The sequence below is a fragment of the Scomber scombrus genome, chromosome 6, assembly GCF_963691925.1.
Source record: "Scomber scombrus chromosome 6, fScoSco1.1, whole genome shotgun sequence".
Taxonomy (NCBI): Eukaryota; Metazoa; Chordata; class Actinopteri; order Scombriformes; family Scombridae; genus Scomber; species Scomber scombrus.
Window position 1 is genome coordinate 20975080 of NC_084975.1, and position 23989 is coordinate 20999068.

Below are 23989 nucleotides of genomic sequence, written 5' to 3' on the forward strand. Positions count from 1 at the left end.
AATGGAAAAATGACAAATTGTGCAGAACAATAGCCTGGGTCAGAAGTGGGGTTGCCAGGCAACCATTGCAAAAGTTGGAAGTGCTGGGCAGAGAAATCAGTCATTTTACGTTTGTTTAAATAAACAAGATACAACATGCTAAATAGTGTGCAAAGCTACCTATTTTCTCCTGCTTCTGGTCTTTATGCGACACTTGACTAATTATCTCCTGGCTCCCACTCTTTTTTTAATGTGCAATCATGAGCATTGATGTTGTCATCAAATCTTGGAAAGAGAGTGAAGTTTAGTTAAGAAAATGCTGAACTACTTCATTGGTTTCCAATCTTTTTTGGCATGTATCCCCTTAAAATGAGGATCATGTTTATTTGGGTTGAAGTTGCAAGTTGAACCAAAAGATGATTGGTTTATTTCTATACCATTTGTGGGCCTTAAAAATGATCCAGTAATTCATGAGAAATACAGTAAACTCTGAAAATAACTGCAGAAATATCTTTTTTTCTAGTTTCCTCTCCTGTCAACTATCTTGCAATCCCTCATATTTATCTTGTGGACCCCTTATGTGTGTCCTGACTGCAGGTTGGGGACCACTGCTTACGACTGTACATACTGTAACATTTCAAGCCTTATTACTGAGCCAACCACGATTATGCAATGAGGATGTGTTCTTAATTTGTTATGAGCATGCAACTGAGTCATGCTTACACAAGAGAAACATGTTTACAGGCATGGATGTGAACAATGTTCACATTCATGTATACAAAAAAATTCAATTTAATTTAATGCTAAAATAGAAAAAAAGTTTAAAAAAAAGTTTATACAGTAAAAGTGAAGTGGCTGTGTTGAAAGGAAGGATCTGTTTGTCTGTTCACTCCACTCTGTGGTTTCCTCTTTTAAGACTGTCTAAGGAGATGGCACTAGTCAGAAGTGGGTGATAAAATGCATTTAAGATAAAAGGCCTTTTAAACATTTCAGATTTATCTTCACTGTTATTTGCACTGCTCCCTCATACATTTCATATTAGACTGTATATGAGTTCTGGTGCCAGTGGTTTAAGACAGGGCAGTGCAAAGATGCAGCTGTGTGCCAGCTGTGAACTACTCTGTGATAAAGAAGGAGGATGTTTTAGAGAGCTACCTGGCCGTGGGCAGTCTCCATCTCCGCTGGCATTTCTGGAATCCCTTTGTACACAAGCACTTCATCTCAAGCCAGTAAAGTCATTCTGTTGCCTCCTTTTTCTGATTTTATGGCAGGCCCATCTTAAGCAATCTGAGCTAAAAACTTCCAGCTACAAAAGCTGGTGATCTCAGTTGAGCTTTTAAACTGTTCATCACATGACCTTTGTTGCTTTTAATTCCACTGCTTGCACTTGCTGCCTGGGTTTAATGACGCTATTCTGTACGTATCTCGAAAACTTCATTTAAGAATATGCTGGCTGTCATACACACCGCACACGCGCACGCGCACGCACACATGCACACACGCACACACGCACACACACACACACACACACACACACACACACACACACACACACACACACACACACACACACACACACACACACACACACTTATGCGGAGCCCCATCTGTGTAATGTACAAGCTCATTCTAATCCAAACACCCGCTCAGTGGTTCAATCAGTGCTCATATTGAGTGCCAATCCATTCTTCAAAACATGGGGCCCAACATGATCTAAAGGCTACCAGCCTCTTTTGATTTATTATTGTGGAAGTGATCAGGCCTAAACACACACACACACTCACACTGACAAACACAGACACACAATAACCACAGTCCTGAATGCAGCTGCACATACAACGTCAAAGGAGGTCTCAAATGAATTGGTCAATTGTTGGTAATCATGCGATCTATATTTTCCCTAAAGCACCAACAATCTGGCTCGCATTAAGCTGTCCAGGGGTAAAAAGAGCTCAGAATTGCAGAAGGACATACCTTAAAGTAAAATGGCTGCCCCGTCCACATGTTCCCTGGAAGTCTGTCAAACTACAAGACAAAAGCCCCTTCTGTTGTCTTTTGAAACGGAGCCCCATTTTGGATTGACCGTGCCATGTTAGGAAGACTATCTGAAGAGCATCCAGATGTCAGAAGACTCATGTCTGAGCCGCCGCCATTGACTGCGGGCATTAAGTTATTATTACACAGCTTTGGAAATTATTAAAGCTGCAGGCTTATTTTGGGCTTCAGCAGAACTCAGTGTCTTTGCTATAACAGAGCAGAGCATGCATGAGAGTTGGCGACGGCAGAGTACATAAAAAAACAATGGGGGCTCTTAGTTTTTCAACAAAGTCCATTAATGGGGGGAAATTAAAAGGTGTACAGCAGGTGAAACATTTCATTGATGCACAAGAAGAGGTTGTGGTTTGTAAAACATTTAAAAAGCCAAATCTGTGTGAAGTCCCCATACATGGCAGTGGAGTTCCATTTGAACACTGTGTAATATTGTCCTCTTGTGAGCTCTGATGACCACATTGTGTCTACAGCAAGGAGTTCCTGTTTCCTGCATTCTTCTCCAGTGTCATGTTACAGGACTGCTCTCAGTAGGGTGCCCACTGGGTTTCCTAACGGGCACTTAATTGGCTTTAATTGGTTCACTGTTCTGGATTAATGAGCCATGCCTCCAGCTGTGCTCTGCACTCACCAACAGAAAGATCTGGAACTGTATCAACCACATTTACATTTCAAAAGGTGCTGTCCAGAGAAGTGGACAAGGCAGAACTCAAGCTGTGCAGAGATTTGTGCACCAGAGGTGTTAAACATTTGTTACTCAACATATGAGGTCATGTTCAACAAAGATTTGCTGTACCTCAACATAATATATGATATAAATTGAGCATACAGTATTGGGAATTATATGAAATTAATTACAGCCAACTTGGCTCTTGCGAAATATAAAATATTTCAAAGTTATAAGCTACACTAAGTGGTTTATCATAAAACACTGAGAAATCAGGCTGTTGTGGATATTAATATTTAACTATTAGTAAATGTGTAAATGCAAATATGGCATTCCTACAAAAGAGAGGCTGCCTCTCAGTGAAACTTCCTTGAATAAATAAAGGTTTAAAAATGTAGTTTCTTCATGTATTTTACATACTTTAGACAAGAAGTTCTCAACCTGGATGTCAGGAGCCCCAGTGGGTCACAAGACCAATCAGAGGGGTTGCCAAAATGATCAAAGGAGTAGTTTCACATATTTGCTTTCTTACTGAGTGTTGAGATACCAGTCTTGTGTCTGTGTGATAAATATAAAGCTTCTGCCAGTAGCTAGTTAGCTTTGTGTAACATAAAGACTGGAGAACAAAATGTTTCTGTCGGCATGTCTCATTTAATCTCATTTATTTAAACTGAAGTGTAAGAAAACACATTGTGGTTTTACTGGGGGTTTAGTATGACTATGGGAATATTTTTTGGCACAGAGATGACTTGGTACAGACATGAAGTGAATGAGCATATTTCCCAAAATGTCAAACTATTCTTTTAACAGGATAGAAAAGAGAAAAAAATACACATTCTTACTACACTTTTTTGGCTTGTCTAAATGTTTCTATTGATTAATTTATGAGAAAACCTAAACAAATTAGAGTAAAAGCAGAAAAGCATTAAAAATTGGATGTGTTATTATTTAATGATCATTAATAAAGGAAACAATACTGAACTGATGAGTTGAACTGCTCACATCATATTGAGCCTGTTATGAATATTTGCAAGTCCACATTGCTTTTAAAGTGGTTACAAGTCAAAAGGTTGGCAGCCACTGTTGTAGACATGTGAACATATCCCCCATTTCAATATGTTTGAAAGAACATTTTGTTCCCTGTGTTTGAGAAGTATGTGCATTTTTTTTTAAAAACCCATGTATCTGCTATCTGCTTTAGATCTGTGGAGCCTGTGTTTGGCCAGTGCATTAACCAGCACATTGAAAAAGGTTTCTAAACCCAAACAAATGTGGAGATATCATACCAACGTGACATCCAGGGTCGCCACCATGAACATGTACAATAACAACATGACAGTGTGTTGGCAGTAATACAGTACAGGAATCAGAAACATTTGACAGAAATGTTTGATACACATTTGTTCAACGCAACGCTGAGCAAAATCCCCACAAGTCTTATTAAATCAATTCAGCTTCTTGTGGGAGACTGGGGCAAAATTCAAATCTGTTCAGGCTGTCTAATATCCTGCACTTTTGTGGGCATAATTGTCTATTTCTGAGTCAAAATTGGAGCACAACCTAGTTAATGTTGGTCTGACCACAAAATGGGGCAAAGTCTTCATTCCAGCTGAATCTCTCCCCACTTTTCACCTAAAGCAGTGTCAGCACCTCTCGACCAGCCTGAACCTCTCTCTCCCACCTTCTCGTTCCTAGCTCTCCAGGTATCACTCAACACATCCCGGCTTTATCCCTCACCTTCAATTTGGCTTTATTGCCGGCCTGGAATGCCTGGTATGCCCACAGGCACACCCATCCTCTTCATCGACACACACACACACACACACACACACACACACACACACACACACACACACACACACACACACACACACACACACACACACACACAGCACACAGCACACATCACACAGCACACACACACACACACACACACACACACACACACACACACACACACACACACAGCACACACACACACCGCACACACAGCACACAATCAACAATACACGCACATGCCTGGGCTTGTACTTATGGTTTTCCACAGCAAAGTGAGTTCCAGTGGCAGGCTTGGCACCAGTACATGCAGACATGGTCAGATAGGGTTTAACCAAACCTCTGTCACGGCACCATTTCCAGGGCCTTGTCTGACACCACGAGCAGGTGGTGCCTGGAAGCCAAGTTCCAATCTCCAAATTCAGCTCTGCTCACCCCACCCCCGAGCACACCCAGAGACCTCTCCTTTGTGTCGGGTGGCACTGAGGAATCATGTTGCCTGTCTGAAATATTCATAGTGCACCAGTCTTCATGAAAAGACACATTCTTCTTACTCCCACCTTTACTGCTGAGGAAGTGTGGAAGTGGGCCTGCTGTGGGGTAGAAACAGATCCAGCCTATGGATACTGGGAAAGTGTGTCAGGATCTGAGCGTCAGATATGCCAAAGAGAGAGAATCTGAGTGAATGCATACCTTAAGATGCCCACACACACACACACACACACACACACACACACACACACACACGCATGCATGCACGCACACAAATGCAAAGAAAAGTATTTTTTTGCAAACACACACACACACACACACATATTCATGATTTTCTTGCTGGAAATGATGGATGATGTGCCTGAAATTCCCCTACACTTTGCGGACCTTTACCTCCCCTACATCACCTCTCAGTGGGAATAGGTGGAGGTTCTCTTACATTTTAACTGTCTCTTGGGAAGCATATAAAAAGGAGGCCCAACATGTAGCACACATACCGACTCAGCTCGGAAGTTTACTATCCTAATAATATGGCTAAACAAATGCCAATTCAAACAAAGCATTCTGGCCCTCCTCCTGTTTTTAAAGACAAACAAACGGCACACAGTTGCTCTCATCTGTTGATTGTTCAGAGAAGGGAGGGTAAAGTCAGGCTACATCGGTGAGAAACTCACTGCCAGACGTTTTATCTTATGAATCCAGGAGGGATTTACTTTTAGTTCTTTCTCATGTGTAGACAAATGTTTCAGTGAGATGTACAGAATATGTGTGAGAGCTGCTCATAAACAGGAAGATGACAGGGTGTAGAGGTTTCAGATGTAAAGCATACTAAATCTATTCTCTCAAAGTGAAAAACAACACATCTTTAAGTGGACTGGAGATGATACCACGGTGACTGACTTCAGAGAACAGACACTGATTCCGGGTTGGAAGGTGATACCTCTTCAGATTGGTTTCAGGACGGGAACTGCTGGAAGATAAATGCTGTAAACAAAAATTTGAGGCTTTGTGTGTGTTTTAGTCTGTATCTATCAGTCACTGTGAAAATCTGTGTAAGCAGACACTTTCCGTGTTTGTTAATACATGTGTGCATTCTTGCACGTTTAGACCTTGTCCTCACAGCACCTCAGCTGCTCTGGGAGGTGCTCGATATGCTCTTTGTGCATCGTTGACTCTGAAAAGCGCCACTTCAGTGGAATAAGCCTAGCCTGTCATTAGCGAGCATGGCATGGGCATGCTGTTTAACCATTAGTGAGGAGTGGAGCTACAGCACCAGGCGCTGCCAAGAACAGCACTGCTGTGCCACGAGGACAGAGAGGAGGAGGAAGGCCTGCTCTGCACTGTCTTCTGCATGTGTACGCGAGAAAGAGATATACATTATGTGTGCATGCAGCATTATTGTACACTCATTTTGCATTCATATGGGAAGATTGACGCTTGCCCCACGAAAGTCGGTGAAACTGCAATTCCTATATTTCTCTGTAACCATTCCATGCTCTCCCCATTCTCCCCATTTTTAAACCACACACTCCACATTGATTGACGGCCCATTGGACTCCAGTCTCTTACAGCAACCGTTCAACATGTTTCATAGCGCTGTGGGCAACATGGCGAATACGGACGAACGCACTTGTGACGCAGGCTGGCCAGGGGTACTGTGGAGTCGGTGTCTCTGAATTACAGAGTACGGCTGAAGGCACACTGCTGCAGCTAAACCACCTCATTAGGTCGTGGTGACTGCATTTAGCCGGCATTTCCCCCCTCACACGTCCAGAGAGGCCGCATCAGACATGGTGATTAACTGTAGAGTAAACACGTCCATCTATGAGGTCTCAGGTCTCTGCCATGCAGCATGGATGGCAACACAGTTTACTGTAACAACCAACCAAGAAACACTGGAGCCCCCCCCCATAAGTAATAAACCGTGCTTCCCAAGGCTCAGAAGATTCATAACATTTGGTCAACATTGTGTGGCGAAACAGAGACTGCTGTTGTAAGTTTGAGTTCACTTGCAGTTTAGTATGATGTTGCTTCAAGTGTTTTAAGCTGTTGACTCCAATAATCGAACTCTTCCTTTGTTGAAGCAGAGAGGAATGTTGCTTTTGTCCTACAGTATCTTGACAATTACCCTGGAACTTGAAAAAACAACAGGAACACAGCTATGTAAACTCTGAAGGTCATTATTTATCTGAAATAATGACAAATAACTAAACATGGCTCCCAAAGCAAATATATTTGAAGGTATAGTTTAAAATGTTCCTCTTATGGAAAAAAGTGAATTGAGACTTCAAGTCCCTCATCTGAGATTGACTTGGCCAACAGAGCAGAATTACCACAGCAGAAAAGCGTGCAAGGGCTGGATTAATTATTGCAATATCTGCAGCAAAGCAGGGCTAATTTGCAGCACACTTCATTTGGTTTTACTACCCCTTGTCTCCTGGGGTGTTGTAACAGAGTTTATCCTTGTCTGGGGAAATTTCCCCGCATTTTACTGAATGTCTGTAGTCAGTGGTTTGACTTCTACTTGGGGCAATGGGTATTCTATGCCAAGGATTCACTGTTGCTGGGTGGAGAGTGAGAGAAAAGGGAGAAAGAGGGAGGTCTGAGAGCATTTTTTCATTTCATGTGTGTTTACTGTACTGTAAATGCTACACCCTCAAAGCTATTCTTGGTTTTATTGAGCTTTCAAGTACAAAATGCTTTTTTTGTGAGTATCGTGTGCTTTTAATGTATTGCGTTAGTATATTTTCCACAGGGCTACCTCCTCGAGACTACATCTGTGCAGTATGTGTGGGTGGTTTGGCAAAAACATGTAGTTGTGGTGTCAGGGTCATGCTAAGGTCATGGATGCTGCGAACAGAGGAGAAAGAGGTGTTGGGAAAGAGCTCCACGCCGCAGGCTATGCGACTTACCTCTGGAACTGCAACTCAGCTTCGCACAGACAGCTGCAGACACCCTGTCTGGATGAACAGCTGGCCAGGATGTCTGGAAGAGAAGGGGGGGGGGGGGGGGAGAGATACCAAGATAGAGAAACAGAGAAGGACAGGAGATAAATGGACATGAGAAATAAAAATGTGTAAGTGGGACAGGAAAGGGAGAGGAAGCAGAGGTAGACAGAGGTGACAAAAAGTAATGGACAGGGTCCAATACATCCAGAAGCTCCAGAGAGGGGCCTCTGTGTGGGAAAAGAGGGATGGAGGGTTATAAATCTGGCTGGGCCTGGCTGTCCTGGCTGCCTGGTTCCACACTGGGTTTGTTCAGGTGGCCCTCTCCATCAGCCTCCTCCTGCTGCCGCCGCCTGCTCAGTATGCTAAAAAAGCCCAGCGAAAGAGAAATGTGTTGGAGGGAAGGAAAAGAAGCACTTCACGGTTTTATGGTTTCCTTGTCTGCAGGCATGCTCACAGACAGACTGACATGAGCTAAGAAGCATGACCAGTGAGCAGAAGTTTGGACGACTGAGAGTTATGGGGTTGAACTTTGTACTGTGAACTTTTTTAACCTTCGTTGTTCTGGAGAGGGTTTTATATGCCTGTTGCCTACTACCAGATATATACTGTATATGCTTCAAACTTGCAGATATACACACTAACAGGGATTAGAAGCTAAAACCATGGTTTTCTATTGTAGGAGCAATATTCATGCTATAATTTCGCCAGTCAGGAAAGTTGTAACAATACATTCAGTAAACTGTTTGGTAGAATACACCATTCAATATACTTCCAATGTATTCACTATGAGAACAAATGGTCATTGTAAAAATAAACATATTTATTTCTTCTTAGGTGTAAGGTGTGCAAAATATTACCTAAAACAAAGGAGCTTTTATACAAACAGGCATTTCTCTGCATAAACTAAACAGCTTGAATGTCCTCATAAAGAACAAATGTCCGAACTTGGTAACAAGTTCACGTTCTCCAAATAACTCAGTTTGCCACAAACCCCAATTTAAACATCTTCAAACAAACTGATTTTAGGTTTCTGGAATAGCACAAGGACATGTTTAAGACAATAACTTGAGATCTCTGGAGGTTAACAATCTTCATATGTAATTGGGCTCTCTTACATGAATGTTTGCAAACGAAAAGGACTACCTTTTGGAGTCATAACTGAGCCAATTAAGTTAATATTGTGGTTCAGGATGCATATGACCCCTTTTTATTTTGGAACTCTACCAGCCAGCTTTGGGATTCAAACCAACACCCCACTAGCCAGAAGCTGGATTCTCACAAAGCTGGAGGGTCGATGGAGTTCAAGTAGGGATTTTTCAGCACACACCAGTGGAGCCAGAAAGTGGCCTCCTCATGGCAGAGGTCCAGAGACGCTGGCCTAGTGGGCAGACTGACAGTGGGAGACGATACAGAGAACAAGAGACGAGAGGGGAATAGAAAATGGAGAAAACAGACCTTCTGCACAATTCACACACATACGAGTACTACAAGTGGTCATTCAGTGGCTCCATTAGGAAACACTCATACACATGACTTGACATACATACATGATCTGTTTTACACAGAAGATTCAGAAACAGATATGCTGCACAAAAGTGGACACCAAGTATTCAGTATTCACATTTAACACGTGCAATAAAACAGGAAATACACAGGAAAACATGCAACATAATGCAAGTGGAGCACATACTTTTTCACTTTGTCTCACGTGCTAGTGAGAAAGCGAGCGAATGCGCTGTGTAGACAGGGCCATTTTTCTCTTTTCCTGTGGTCGGAGTGTGTGACTGGGGATTTATTTTCGCAGTTCTCTGGAGGGAGGTCACTGTTTTGCTGAATTTGAAACATTTGAAGTATCCGAGGCCCCCATCCCTGTTCCACATTATAGAAATGGCCCATTCCATTCATTTGGACCTGTCAGAGTGCATAATGGTTCTCAGATCGTGTCTACTTACTGCTGGTCAAACTGGGTCACACAAACACTCTGGCCCTTCATCTCATTATGTAATTTACCTCTCGCACTCACTCTATGTAAAGGTAAGACCTTCATTGAGAAAAAGTACACGTGATTCACGAAAAGATTATAAAAATTCAATTAGACAAATGGCCTCACATGAGATACAGTACATGTTTGCATGTGGGAAACGTTTCATGTGCCAGATGAACTCCCCGTTGAAGCAGGCAGATGAATAGTGAGCGGATATTACCTTGGGCTTGGCTGTTTGACACGTGGCTGTCTGGGCTTTGTTTGGCTCCAACAGGTAATATTTTACTGTAATGGCTATTGAAAGATCTGGTTGAGGCCGAAAAGGAAGACTTCCAGAAACCTCTGTCACTGCAGGACAATGACCAGTGCGCTTGTCTGGAGTTCCAAGTGAAACATTACTCGAGCAACTTTTCAATAAGACAGCAATCGCAGGAAATCCTGACCCCCAAAGAGAAGGGCATCAACAGTTGGTGATAATTTGCTATCAACAGTGGGTCTGCTGTGTTGAGTTGTAGACACTAACTGTTGATAGCCCCTTTTGTCTGTAAAAGTCTTAATCTCAGTGGCACTGCCTCTGGGCTCATATTACATTTAGTGGGGTAAAATGGGTGTTTTGTGAGATGAAAACAGGCCCAATTTGAAACAGACCCACTCTCATTTTGAGTCAGGTCCACTTAAGGTAATTGAATTTGACTCTAGCATTTTTCTCCAGTACTGGCTCACTAGCTGTTACACCATTCGCTTTATATTCAAACTGAGAAGAAGCAAAGTCTTCATCACCCTGGTTCCTCACTGGACCAATAATATCTGGTTAAAAGTCATGTGGAAAACCACAAGGGTGCAAGCACATTACACATGTGCACGCATGCGCACGCATGCGCACACACACACACACACACACACACACACACACACACACACACACACACACACACACACACATATATACGCACACACAAAACCAAACAAACAAACACAGTTGTCATTATTAGGACAGATAAAATTGAGGCCAGTTGCCCTTGAGATGTGTACCAATTTAGAGAGCACTTGTTCAGAACTAGGCCAGATATTCTCAGCCTCGCGCTTCCACCCCTCTGGCCACAAGTTTTTGTTTGTGTGCTTGTACGACCTCTAAAAAAAGGATATAGGTCAATCAGTTACTTTTAGAAGGTTGGTCCTGTTTTAGGCACACTAGTGATGGGACTTCAGGAATGGTAACCAGTCCACTATGTTGGTCCAAACTTAAGTATCTTGACAATGTAGCTACTGGATTAAGAGACACAAATAACTTGACAATGACTCCTAATTATATGTGATCCTCTGAATTTTCATCTACCACCAACATACAGTGGCATTTTTAGTTCTGGGCGAAATGTCTCAACAATTATTGAGCAGTTTGCCATGAAAAAAGTAATTATTTAAGTTCCCCCCACAGGATGAATTTCAATAACTTGGGTGATCTCCTGATTTTTCATCCCACACCATCATTATGTCAAATGTACATTTGTATATTTGAATATACATTGCTGTGATTAGTATGTTTCTATTAGCAGTTGACTTGTAGTCTTTTGTGATAAACTCAAATATCAATAAGTGCAAAACAGAACAAATACCCACCCAACTCCTCCATATACTATCTGAAAGATAAGATCAGAAGAACTATCAGTGAAAAAAACAAATACAAAGACAAACAAAGACAATTAAACAATAATTTTTGCATTTTTTTCTCACTCCGTTTTCATGAGACCTACCTCCATGTATTCCACATATATGTATCTATACCTCTTGCGTTGAAAACAGCCCCATCATTTACCCCAAAACAAGTGGTGACAGAGTCCATTATGTTAAGTTAACAGGGGTTTTGCTTCACTTGAAGTGGGGTAATTAACAACACACTAAGTGCATCGGCCCTTTTTATTGAGCCATGGCTAAGTGGAAACCCCTTTTACGGGAGTCAATGGTTCATCTCCATGCTTTTTGGGGGTTGGCCAGACAACACAGGGCTACTGACAATGATGAATGGAGGCTTTGCACGCATGGAGCCTCTTGCATCTCATCTTCAGTAAAGAACACAGACTTGTTCACCTCCTCACTGTGTGCGTCTCCACATAGAGGCACCTTGTGTGTGTCTAACAGGCATTAAGTCAAATGCTAATGGTAGGAGCTGACCAGAGGAGATGATAAAGTGGATAAAGTCCAGGTACCCTGATGTGTGCAGGTGTGCAAATGACCTTTCTGCTTTTCTAAAGCTATTAACCAGAATATGTGTCAACACTTGAGCTGTGTGAGTCACCTATTTGCCTGCAGCACTGTGCAGAGTTCTGTCACTTAGTTGCTTGTGCCAACATGTGGATTGAGTGTGAGTCTGTGTTTATGTACAAGCCTAGCATGTGTGTGGATTTATGTTTAAATTCACAGCTGCAGAAGGTGCTCGGCTTGATGACACGCAGCTTTTTCACACATGGAGCTGCTTGTTTTAGTCATTAACACAACATAACGGCACATGAAAGTCCCACTTGTCATGCACATGTATGTTTTTTTGTCCCCCCTATGTAAACATAGCTTTTCCTTGCTGCCTGTAAAGAAAGAAAGTCATACCCACACTTAACCTTCCCCTTCTTGCACCCCCATCATCCCTGACCTAATACATTTTCCCAGTCAGGCTACTTGTATGGGGGGACAGACCATTTCATCACTGGTATGATCACTGGTTTTGGCTGTCATATGCTAGTGGTGAAAGACACATCGAGAGTATGTGGGGTTGGTGGCATACAGCAGATTGAGTAGTTCAGTACAAGCTATGCAAGGTCTTTGTCGTGATTTACCTGTCAGAAAAGCCAAAAACAGGTGTCAGAGTTAAGGAGGCAGCCACGGGGGAAGCAGAGGACCAGCTGTGAGGACGTTAGAAGAGGATGGCAGCAGACAGCTACCACCTAGACCCTGCTCCATCACTTACATCAAGACTGTGATCAAAGGCAGTATAGATGGTTCCTCCTCATGAGAGCCAAACAGCTTCACATCAAAGATAGAATGACCTCAAGTGGTGGTAGCCAAATCAAGGAGGAGAGGAGAAAGTAGGGCATCAAGGACACAGAGGGGTGGAGGTAGAGGGGTTGAAGATGGAAAACGAAAGAGCGACCATATTCTAGCGGAGCTGTCCCACATGCACCAGTTATGACCTTTATTTCCTGTTGTTCCATAATTTATTCAGTTATTAGAGGTATAGATACAACATTGAGCTTGCTTCAATAAAAAGCAGTAACATGATTTTTTTAACATGATGACGACATGATCTCCACAAAATATTGAAAATCATGGGAGTAAAATAAATGTTCATAATAAAAGCTTTAAAAAGTGTCGATGAGCAACACATGGTATAGTTCTGATTTATAATGGGTGAATCCAAAAACAGCACTTGCCACAGACAATAGTCAAAATACAATAGAACCCACAATTTGCAAACACTATTACAAATTTTCTTTAAAAAAAAAAAAAAATCAGAACTATGTGCGAGTTAGCTTTTGTTGAAGAAATTCACTCAAGTCCTTGTTAAAAGTTTGCTGTGGTGTTGGAAGTTTATTGATACCCCGGGATATCGGTGAGCACACAGAGTGGGTCTGAGACAGTGGACTAACCCAGAGCAAATGAAATGGAGGCATTTTATACAGTAAGACAAAGGCAGTGATCAGCAAAGAAGCAAAAGGCAGGAAGGGAGAGCATTTGCATTCAGACCTTACAGTGTTACACTGAGGCCAGATCAAATGATAACTTGGTGGGGGGAGGTGGTTCTTCGGTGGACAGTTGACAATGTTAACTGCAAGTAGTCACAACAGGAGGAGGGTCTACATTCAGACAAACGTCACTTGATTACATCACATCTCTGGAAATACGTGCATTTCTTCTTCACTTGTTTTGGAAATCCATCCTATCCTAGTGTCCAAAAGTCCAAAATATAGGTGCTGGTTGCAATCTCTGTCAGTACAATATGAATTATGAGGTACAGTATGTCAGATCAATAGTAGGGTTGTTTTCGATTTAAAAAAAAAAAAAAAAAAAGATCCATCTGTACTGCTTACATGAAAAGGTAGCAAACCAATAGATGCATTTTGTCCATTGCACTGGCACTTAAATTATTATTTTTTTAAAATCAAAAGAGGTAGAGCTTGTGAAGCTAGTCATCTTATGAGAAAAGCGGGCAACATTAAATCCCCATTATGCAAAGTGAGTTTGAGGTTAATAACATTTTTAGCAGTAGCATTGCACAAACTAGCACTAATTCTGATTGTGTTGTTTGCAAAATGAGTTCTTGCAGCAGTCCCACAATTTTAATGCCACCTGTCTTTATTCGCCAAAGCTCTAAATTGGCTTTTGGTGGACTTATTTTCTTACTTGCTTTTCTACTTTACTTTTCACAATATAATCTAGGGCCACTGCTTTTGATTGGCTATCAAATATCTTCTCACATTTCTTTCACTGTGACTTTGGGACTGTGACAACAGTGAAAACTGTTTAATTGAATCACAATGTTTTGTCTTTTATGCACATGCAGACATTCAGTCAAGTGCAGTCAAATGCTAAATGTTTATGTGAAGATGTAAGCCTTTAGCTCATTAGAAAAACATATCACACACCCAAAACGAAGGAAATGTGGCATAAGAGCTTGATGATTAGTGTACAAGGTTTAGCTGCTAGCTTCCACTTGTATTTTATGGACACCTAGTTGGTGTGGCCAATGCAGCAACAGTAATATTACTTCACTAAAGAAATGGTATTAAATAAAGTTGGGGGACTGAAGTTAAGGTGGCAGTGGCATCAAAAGTCTAAAGTTAAATTCTTGCATGTTGGCAGACTAGATATGCAGATTAGTTGTAAGAAACACAAATATTTTCCCCCGCTTTCGGTATGTTACCACTGATTGTGGGTTTTGCCAGTACTTTCTGCTGCACTGGCACAGTGCAAATGTAGTGTGGATGCAGGTCTGGCAATGTGAAGTTACAGTGGGTCTGGCTGTAGGGTGCAGCCACCACAGAGAATTCTCATCCCTAATTCTTCACAAACTCCACATTAAATTGCTTCAGCATCTGTTTTTTTTCCAGACTTACACAGCCTAAACAAGGGTGGTGACTTTTATGGAAAAGGGATGAGATCAGTCTTTCCCTTTGTCATCCCTTGGGTGTCACATCATCACATGATCTTGGTTATGGAGCTCAAAAATGCTCATGGACCCCATCGTATACATCTGCTGCTTGTGGAGGCCTTGGGGAGACATCTGAAAGGCTGCCACACGACACAACACGCAGACCCAACCACAGAAGAACAAGGTTGAGGAACTGGTACATTTGGAAAAGGATAAAACGTGCATCTAGAGGAAGGCAGCAGTTAAAAAAAGGAAGACAGGGGTCACATATGCTTGTGGAAAAGGAAGAATGCTGCCCTGAAGATCACAAGCAGAGAAATAATTTATCACTGCTCCCTCTATCATTTCTTCTGGCAGAGACAAATGGCCTAGAGTCAGATTGGATCACTTCTGGCTTTCTCTGGGTTTTTTTGCCTGCTGTGTGTTTTGAGTATATATATACGCACACACACACACACACACACACACACACACACACACACACACACACACACACACACACACACACACACACACACACACACACACACACACACACACACACACATTCATTTACTCACACAAACACACATACACAGGAGGAGACCGGCAATTAGCAGTGTCAGCTAAATGAACATCTGCCTTCGATAATAAACTGACATCATTTGAACACATGATAATTGTAGAGACAGAACTCAACAGCATGAACTCATGCAACATAGTTAATCTTTCATCAAATCGATTAAAGGGCATATTTAAAGCAGTTTTCATAGGATGAAGGGTTTAGAGACCCATTGTTTGAGATTGTAATCTATCATTCTTAACTCCGGAAAAATATTATTTTTTGGATGTTTCCAATTTCCTTTACAGTGTCGGAAAGGCACCATTAAATCTTGTTTACAGCTCTTTTTGACATGCTGTGGCTCAGGACTGGTTGGGGTTATTGAGGAACATTAAGCATGTGGCCCACATGCACATTTCAGTTTCTCTTCATCATTAGCATGATGTTGGCTGTCAAGTTGTAGTTCCTTTTTTTAATTTTTTTTTTTTTTTTTTTACATTTAGCATATCACAGAGACCTGAATTGAGCAGAGCATTGAGGGATTAATTATGTAATTAATTGAGGGATTAATAGTCAGGCAATGGGAATATTCTGGACCACATCACAAGGGCACTACAGCAAGGTGAATATCTACCCACACTGTAGCTTGAATCTACATAATGAGTTTGATGGATTTGTTCTCTAAAAACATGGAACTGTTTCCTTTCACTACATGCAGTGATAGTTTTCTTGGTAGCTTCACTTTTTTTTTTTTTTTTTCAAAATATTTTTATTGTCAATTTTCAAAGTAACGAACAATATACATACACAAATAATAATAATGATAATAAATAAATAAAAACTTGACACAAACCATGACATGTCGAAATAAAGTACACGCAGAAAGACTTAATGTAGTGTCCGAGTTAAATGTCCACTCGAGTGTGTCAGAGTAGAATATCCACTTGAGTGCATCAAATATATCAGTACTCTTCAAATACACATGATGATAATAATAATAATAAAAATTAATTTAAAAACTAGATAAATAAATTAACAAGATAAAAATAAAGAAAGACTTGACACAAACCATAACATATAAAAACAGATTACACACAAAGAGGCTTAATAAAACATCAGAGTTGAATGTCCACTTGAGTGCATCAAGCATGTCAGAATAGGTGCTCTTTAGGGGGGTTAACTACAGTTCCAAATACTCCAGGATAGGTCTCCATACACCATAGAATTTCTGTAAGTTGCCAGATATCTCGTATCTCAGTTTTTCAATGTGGAGAATTCCTACCAGCTCCCTCAGCCAGGCTTCGAATTTAGGTGGTGAGTCAGATTTCCACATTTTCAAAATGCATCTCTTTGCTATGACCATACCATAAGCCACCACCGTAGTAACATTTCGACCCATGTTCTCCAAAGTGTTAGAGATGCCAAGTAAAGCGGTTTCAGGATCAGGGTCCAGGTTTACTTTAAGTGCATGGGAGTACCATCTGAAAATCGAACACCAGAAATTCTGAATCTCAGGGCATAGCCAAAATTGATGTGCAAGTGTGCTGTCTGATATCTTGCACCTTTCACACAGGGGAGAAGTTTGGGGGAAGATTTTATGCAGCCTAACCTTAGAATAGTGTAACCTGTGTATGACCTTGAATTGAATCAACTGTAACCTAGCGTTAACTGAGCAATGATGAATGTCATTTAAGGCTTGTTTCCATGTTTCGTCTTGAATCGTGATATTAAGATCAGCCTCCCACATTTGTTTAAATTTAACAGCAGGTTGTGCAAGTTTGTGAGAGAAAGTACAAACCAATTTTGAAATCAAACCTTGCGCTTCTGGTGGGCCAAGTAAGAGCTTAAAAATAGCACTTTCTTCTGGCAAGGAGTCAGATGATGAAATATTTTGTCTTATGTAATGACGGAACTGTAAATACCTAAAGAAGTTGGATTTTGGCAGGTCATATTTTTTTTGTAAAAATTCAAATGAACATAAATGTTTATTAACATAGAGATCTTTTATGGACCCTATTCCTTTCCTACTCCACTCCTTAAAAACTGCATCTGTGTTCGAAGGAAGAAAGGCATGGTTATGCCATATAGGGGCGTGCACTGATGTCTTAGGAAGATCGCAAAATTTTCTGATCTGCATCCAGATTTTTTGAGCATTAGTTATTGTGTAATGCTCTCCCTTGCAAGTGGCTCTCGGCCTTGGTAATGAAAAGAGAATTGCCCTGAGGGAGGTTTTTTGGGGTAGACTTTGTTCTATTGCTAACCAGGATGGTATCTCAGTCTGTGGATCAGGGTTATTAGCCAGTTGCCAATATACCATCACTCTACTGTTAGCGGCCCAGTAATAATGTAGGAAACATGGTAGGCCAAGGCCTCCAGATTCCTTTGGCTTTTGAAGATGTTGTTTAGAGATTCTGTGTGCCTTATATCCCCAAATAAATGGTAAAATCACAGAGTCAATCATTTTAAGGTAGCTTCACTTTAAGGAGAAGTATGCACTAATACATTTCCAAAGAGATATTTCCAAGACATATTCCTTTGTGATTAAAACTTTGGCTGAATGCTTGTTCTCCTAAATAATTCCCAATTTTTGAGCTCACCACCTGTTTTGTAACAGTAGATTTTTTAGTATGTTTCCAACTACCCTAAATTTTACAGTATCCATATCTCGCCAGAGTACAAATGACTCATGTGAAGTAGTGCGACAGGAATAAAGGTTAGCTATCCATTAGCATGATGTGACGTTAGCAAGTTAAGACACAATGGCAGCTGTTAAAAAATCAATCCCTATTTACTACCACCAGACTCAAAGTTTCACTGTTACCTTATGTATGTCTTTGTGTTCAGAGATAGTAGTTAATGAAAAAGCTAATGATAAAAAGGACTTCCAGGGTGTCATTGAACATGTTGTCAGCTTTGGAACTGTAATTCCAGCTAATTATGAAGTGATTTGTGTGAGATGAAAGACAAAGATCTGATTGGTAGAGAGTTAGAGGGAATGTTTATGGTTCTTCTTGTAAATTTGGGGAATTGAAGTTATGCACAGGAGACTAAGCAAGGGTTTAGAAAAAATACCAGCAAAATCAGCTAATGCCTCGCAATTTTCTTACTAAGGGACGCTACACTTGTGCTTTTTCTAGCGTGACATGGAAAAATGTCCTGTTTAGGGGGCCTACTAAATTCAACAGAATTTCCAACAAATGTATGGCCCTGCCTGTTTTTAAAGCCTGAAATCTGTGTAGCCAAAGAGTTAACAGAAGAGCAACCAGTACTATTAATCAGCAATACCTGCTGATAAATTTGTGTTTATAATGTGCAAAGAGTGAGAAAAAATATTACTTTTTACACATTTAAATGCTAAGCTAACTCAAATTTGATAGTTGTCCGAGAAGTTACCCCGCATATCACTGCCTTTAGGAAAGGCAAATGAAAAGGCTGCTGCCATCATCTATTTTTAATCCAGTGACTGACCACAGTCGCTATCTCATAAACACACACTCGTAAACATGTAAACATTACAGGGTATAAACATTCACAAGGTTTCACCCACATAATCATTGCTAAAGCATTCAAACAAAACAGGCATGCTGCAGTGAGGGGACACTCTTACATAAATTCAATTAAACCACAGGACGATGATGCCAAAGCACAAAAATGGACTAATTGCTGTTTTGTTGTACAACACAAGTTGAAACTGCTGTGCACCTGACTCAGTTCTTTGATGTTAATGAAATACTGCTGGCCTACTAGGTTCTTTGCCCTGTACAAGGGCACAGTGGCTCTATTGTGAAATCGAAACAGTAATTTTTTTTAAGGATGAAAGTGAGCACAAGGATAGGTGAACTTCTCAATCTGTCCCTCTCTCTCTCTGTGGAGCTAATCTACACACACACACACACACACACACGCACACGCACACGCACACGCACACACACCCCACCCCACACCCCCGCCACACACACACACACACACACACACACACACACACACACACACACACACACACACACACACACACACACACACACACACACAGACTTATCACTTTTGGGGACAATACATAGACTTACATTCTTTTCCTGGAGACTTACCCTAACCATAACCACTACTTGCCTAACTCTTACCCTGCATCTTTTTTAATTTCATGCTGTCCAGAGAAAGTGCAAATGAACCAACATTTCCGCTATGATAACCAACTTGCTGTAAAGATAGTAATGCCATAGATTTCCACAGCTCCTCCCTCCACAGGTGTCTTCAATTTTTGCTCATCTTGTCTGTCAACACGTTAATGATTCACTGATTGGAGGAATGAGTGTCCATTTGACTTGAACAGGATGTTTGGGAATGCTGCAAGGCCTTGTTTTCATCCCAATTCCATCGAGGCATCGAAGACTTGCGTGCATTTTGGTGATAGATATACCCACAATGGATGCCAACAGCAACTGAAGCGGGAAGACTGAGAATAAGTGGGAATGATGGGAAAGGGCGGAGACAGTGACTGGAAAAACACCACAAAAGTCATTCTTGTTGTGGATCCATGGGGAGTGGATTTCAGTTATTTGGAAATGGGACTTGGAAAGCATGGATGACGGCTCATTTGAGGACCTCAAACACCTGCTTGCTCCAGTGCTCATCACATGTGAGTGTAAGGCTTAAAAATAAAAGGGTTAACTCACACTCCTGATTCACAGCTAAGTTGCTTCAACAGTGTTCAAGGGCTGTGATTTGAAGCTGTTGGTTTGCTCGCTTCCCATCACATCACACACTATTGGGTAAATACACATGCTCACTGCACATACAAAACACACACACACACACACACACACACACACACACACACACACACACACACACACACACACACACACACACACACACACACACACACACACACACAAAAAACTGTGTGATTCAACTCTGAATTCAGTTTCTTTGCTGGGACCCCACTGCACCCAGCCCTCTGACACATACACTCATCAGCCAAATAAGTCAATGTGAGAAAGATATGAGCCACCTCCAAGTGATGATGAATAGAAGGCAAGCTACTCTGAACTCCATAATTACAATGATCACACACGGCTGTAATTCTCACTTGACACACTTAACACTTCAGCTCGGTCTTGCTTGGCTGGCATAGACATGCCACACCAATAAATATGCATTCCAGCTCTCCTCCCTGCAAAGATTAGAGGGCCATTTTATGTGTACACTAGTCAAAAGCTGACTTGTCTGTGTCTGCATTTATCAAATACAGTGTGCTTGTACAGTGAGATGTACAACTGAAATCACAGTTGTCTTACAAAAGTTTGATACTGGAGTTCTTGGAGTAGCTCAACTAATTGAACTAAGTATGGTTTCATTATAAAAACAATGCATTTGTAACACTTGAACACAATGTGTTGCAATTGAGACGGCACAAAAACTAATTAGCCAGAAAACAAGATAGCAGACAGTTAGCTACCTGGCAGTTTGTTACCTGAAAGCAAACAGTTAAAACAGCTAGCTAAAATGGATGAACAAGTGTAATAAGCTAAAAGTAATGGATAAACGGTTGAAACAGTCGCCAAAAAAATCAACAGCAAGCTAAAAAAAAATGGATTAACAGTTGATATACCTGACTAAAACTTACTTATAGCTAGCTAAGTAATGGATAATCATTTGAATTTGTTAGTGAAAAGAAATAGATTTTAACTTGAATATGTAGCTCAAAGTAATGGATAATATGTGAAATAGCTGAATTACCAAATAAACTGCTGAATTATAGTTAGGAAAATATGGAAATGTTGAGCTGCTGCTCAGTACAGATCCATATTTTACCAAAAAGACCCACAATTGTACTAAAACATTTTTTGTATGAAATAACATTGTGAAATGCTCCTCTCTCCCTCAACAGTGTTGTTGTGTTTTAAACATTTAAATTCAGTTAATTGTTTCATTTAATTGTTTCACGAGCAAGGACCACACCACCAATGAGATACGTTTGACAAATTTATTAACAAGATTTGAATGAATCGTTTGTGCTCTTGATGCGGTGTGGGGAGGCCGTATGAAGGATCCGCTGCTGCGCCCGGGCAACGAGGACCCCCTTGGAACCTATGAGAAAGGAGAGAAGAACACAAAGAGAGGGGGGGGGGACTCGAATACGAGAGCGAAAGAGGGGGAAGAGGGGTTAGGCTGGTTTATATAGGAGCCGGAAGGGGTGTAATTGGGGTGTGTTCCCGCTCCTGAAACTGCGCTTCACAAGCTTCGATTAATTTGTCAGTCATCTTATATCAGATTTATTAAAAATGTATACAGGTAGTCTCATTGAGAAACAGGTCTAATTTTTAAAAGAGACCTGTAGTAGACAACATAAAAACAACACAAAACAATACACTGACAAATAAAGTAATCAGAATACAAGTTTTAATTGAGTAGTATAATGTTTTAATAGTGTTTTTTGTTGTAGGGCTTCAGACCTGCTGTGAAGTATTTCTGTGTTTTATGATGGTAGAGAAGATCGTCTGCTTAATCAGTGACAGTGACAACAGGTGTGCAGCATTAGGTGCACTGAGCAGTGAGTCACTAGGCACTGTCAAGTTGAGATAAGAATTATAAAACTGTTTCAAATCAATTCAAATAAACACATTTGGACATGACAGCATGGTGTCAGTGAAGGAGTAGGCTTCTTGAGTTCACTTCATAGGTCTGTATGTCAGACAAAAAAACAAACTTGGGAGCCAGAGCTAATACACTTGATTTGAAGCATTCTTTAATTGTTTGGAAACAGCCCACCCCTCCCACAATGTGTTCTTATCATAGACATCCCAGAAGCTTCCCGAAAACAACACAACATGCCAGCAAACCTCGCTACCTCCACTACCCACTATCCTTATCTGCAAAGTAAATAAGGGCTCCCATCCTGTCTGGAGGGGATTTGTCTCTTTCTACACTGAGCTCTGTCTGCCAACCTTTCTTAAAACATAGTCTGAGGGAATGAGAGGGAGGCTGAAAGGGGAAAAGAGGCAAAACACTGATGCATTAGTGTTTGGGATCACAAGCCTTGTTTATAAAAATTGTTACATGAGATTTTCAGTATTTTTGGACCATTTTTGAGAAGATTTCTTGTAGGGATATGGTCTTGAATGTACAGTGTATTCCAAGATTTTTGGGAAAAAAAAGACAACAACTACAATAACTGTTAAATGTCTGGCTTGAATTTGGCAACAAAATTGCTCATTTTAATAGCCATAGAAACCTATCTCATACTAATTATCCTCATAATAACATCTATTCCTAAAGGAAATTGTTGTTGATTTTCATACATTTTTCTTTTCACATATCTCACAAAATAACCAGCAATGTGAACACCTAAGTACAACCTGCTCTTAAGTGTTTTCTTATGAGAAATGTAATAAACCTTTGTAGCTCCTAGACATCCATTACTAGGGATTGCAGAGGCAAACCAAAACATCCATTCGATTTGCCAACTGTAGAAATGAACTGTAAACACTTGCATGCCTCTCATTTGTTCACATCGTGAGTGGAGATGCCAGAAAACAATTCAATTAATCTTTGGCAGAGGGCAGAAAGACTGTGAAGAGGACAGGATAAACACACAGAGAGAGAGAGAGAGAGAGAGAGAGAGAGAGAGAGAGAGAGAGAGAGAGAGAGAGAGAGAGAGAGAGAGAGAGAGAGAGAGAGAGAGAGAGAGAGAGAGAGAGAGAGAGAGAGAGAGAGAGAGAGAGAAGAGATAGATTAGGAGACGTAAACACTGATTGTGAAGGAAAATGTGCCATAGAAGATACCCTGCCACAGACAAGAACCACATAAACAGACTGGCTGCTAAAATGTTGATGTGGACGGCATCACAGATCAACTGTGGGAATCCAGTTGTAAACACTATCAGCGGAAGAAGAGGAGGGATTGGTTGGTGGTGCCATACTTTGTGTGTGTGGTTACAAGCTAGTGTGTGTTGCACTTGTGAATCTCCATGCATGCACATATTTAAGTGTATATATGGGTGTGGACCTATTTAAGATTAGAGCCCTGGATGTTTACTTCTACTCTTTATAAAAGTTGAAATGAGAGTAATTGGTTACATTGCAGAAGCATACTTTATACAACCCCAAAATCTGTGAAGCCATAAAGTTGTGTGCACTTCTTCAGATATAAGTTGCTATCATTACTTAACACAGACTGTATGAGTTGCTTGAGATGTGTGCGTTTTTCTATCTTTACGGATGTTTATATATGTGTTTTATAATGCCATGACTTTATGTTATGTCACCACATCTTAGTAAGATGGGACCATAAACCAAATGAGCACCAATGCTCATAATTCAAACAATGCAATATCTACCATCCATATAGGCCTATGTGGCTTGCATGCAAAGTGCAATAACATTTGAAAACCAATACTTCAAGAGCCTTTTCTGGT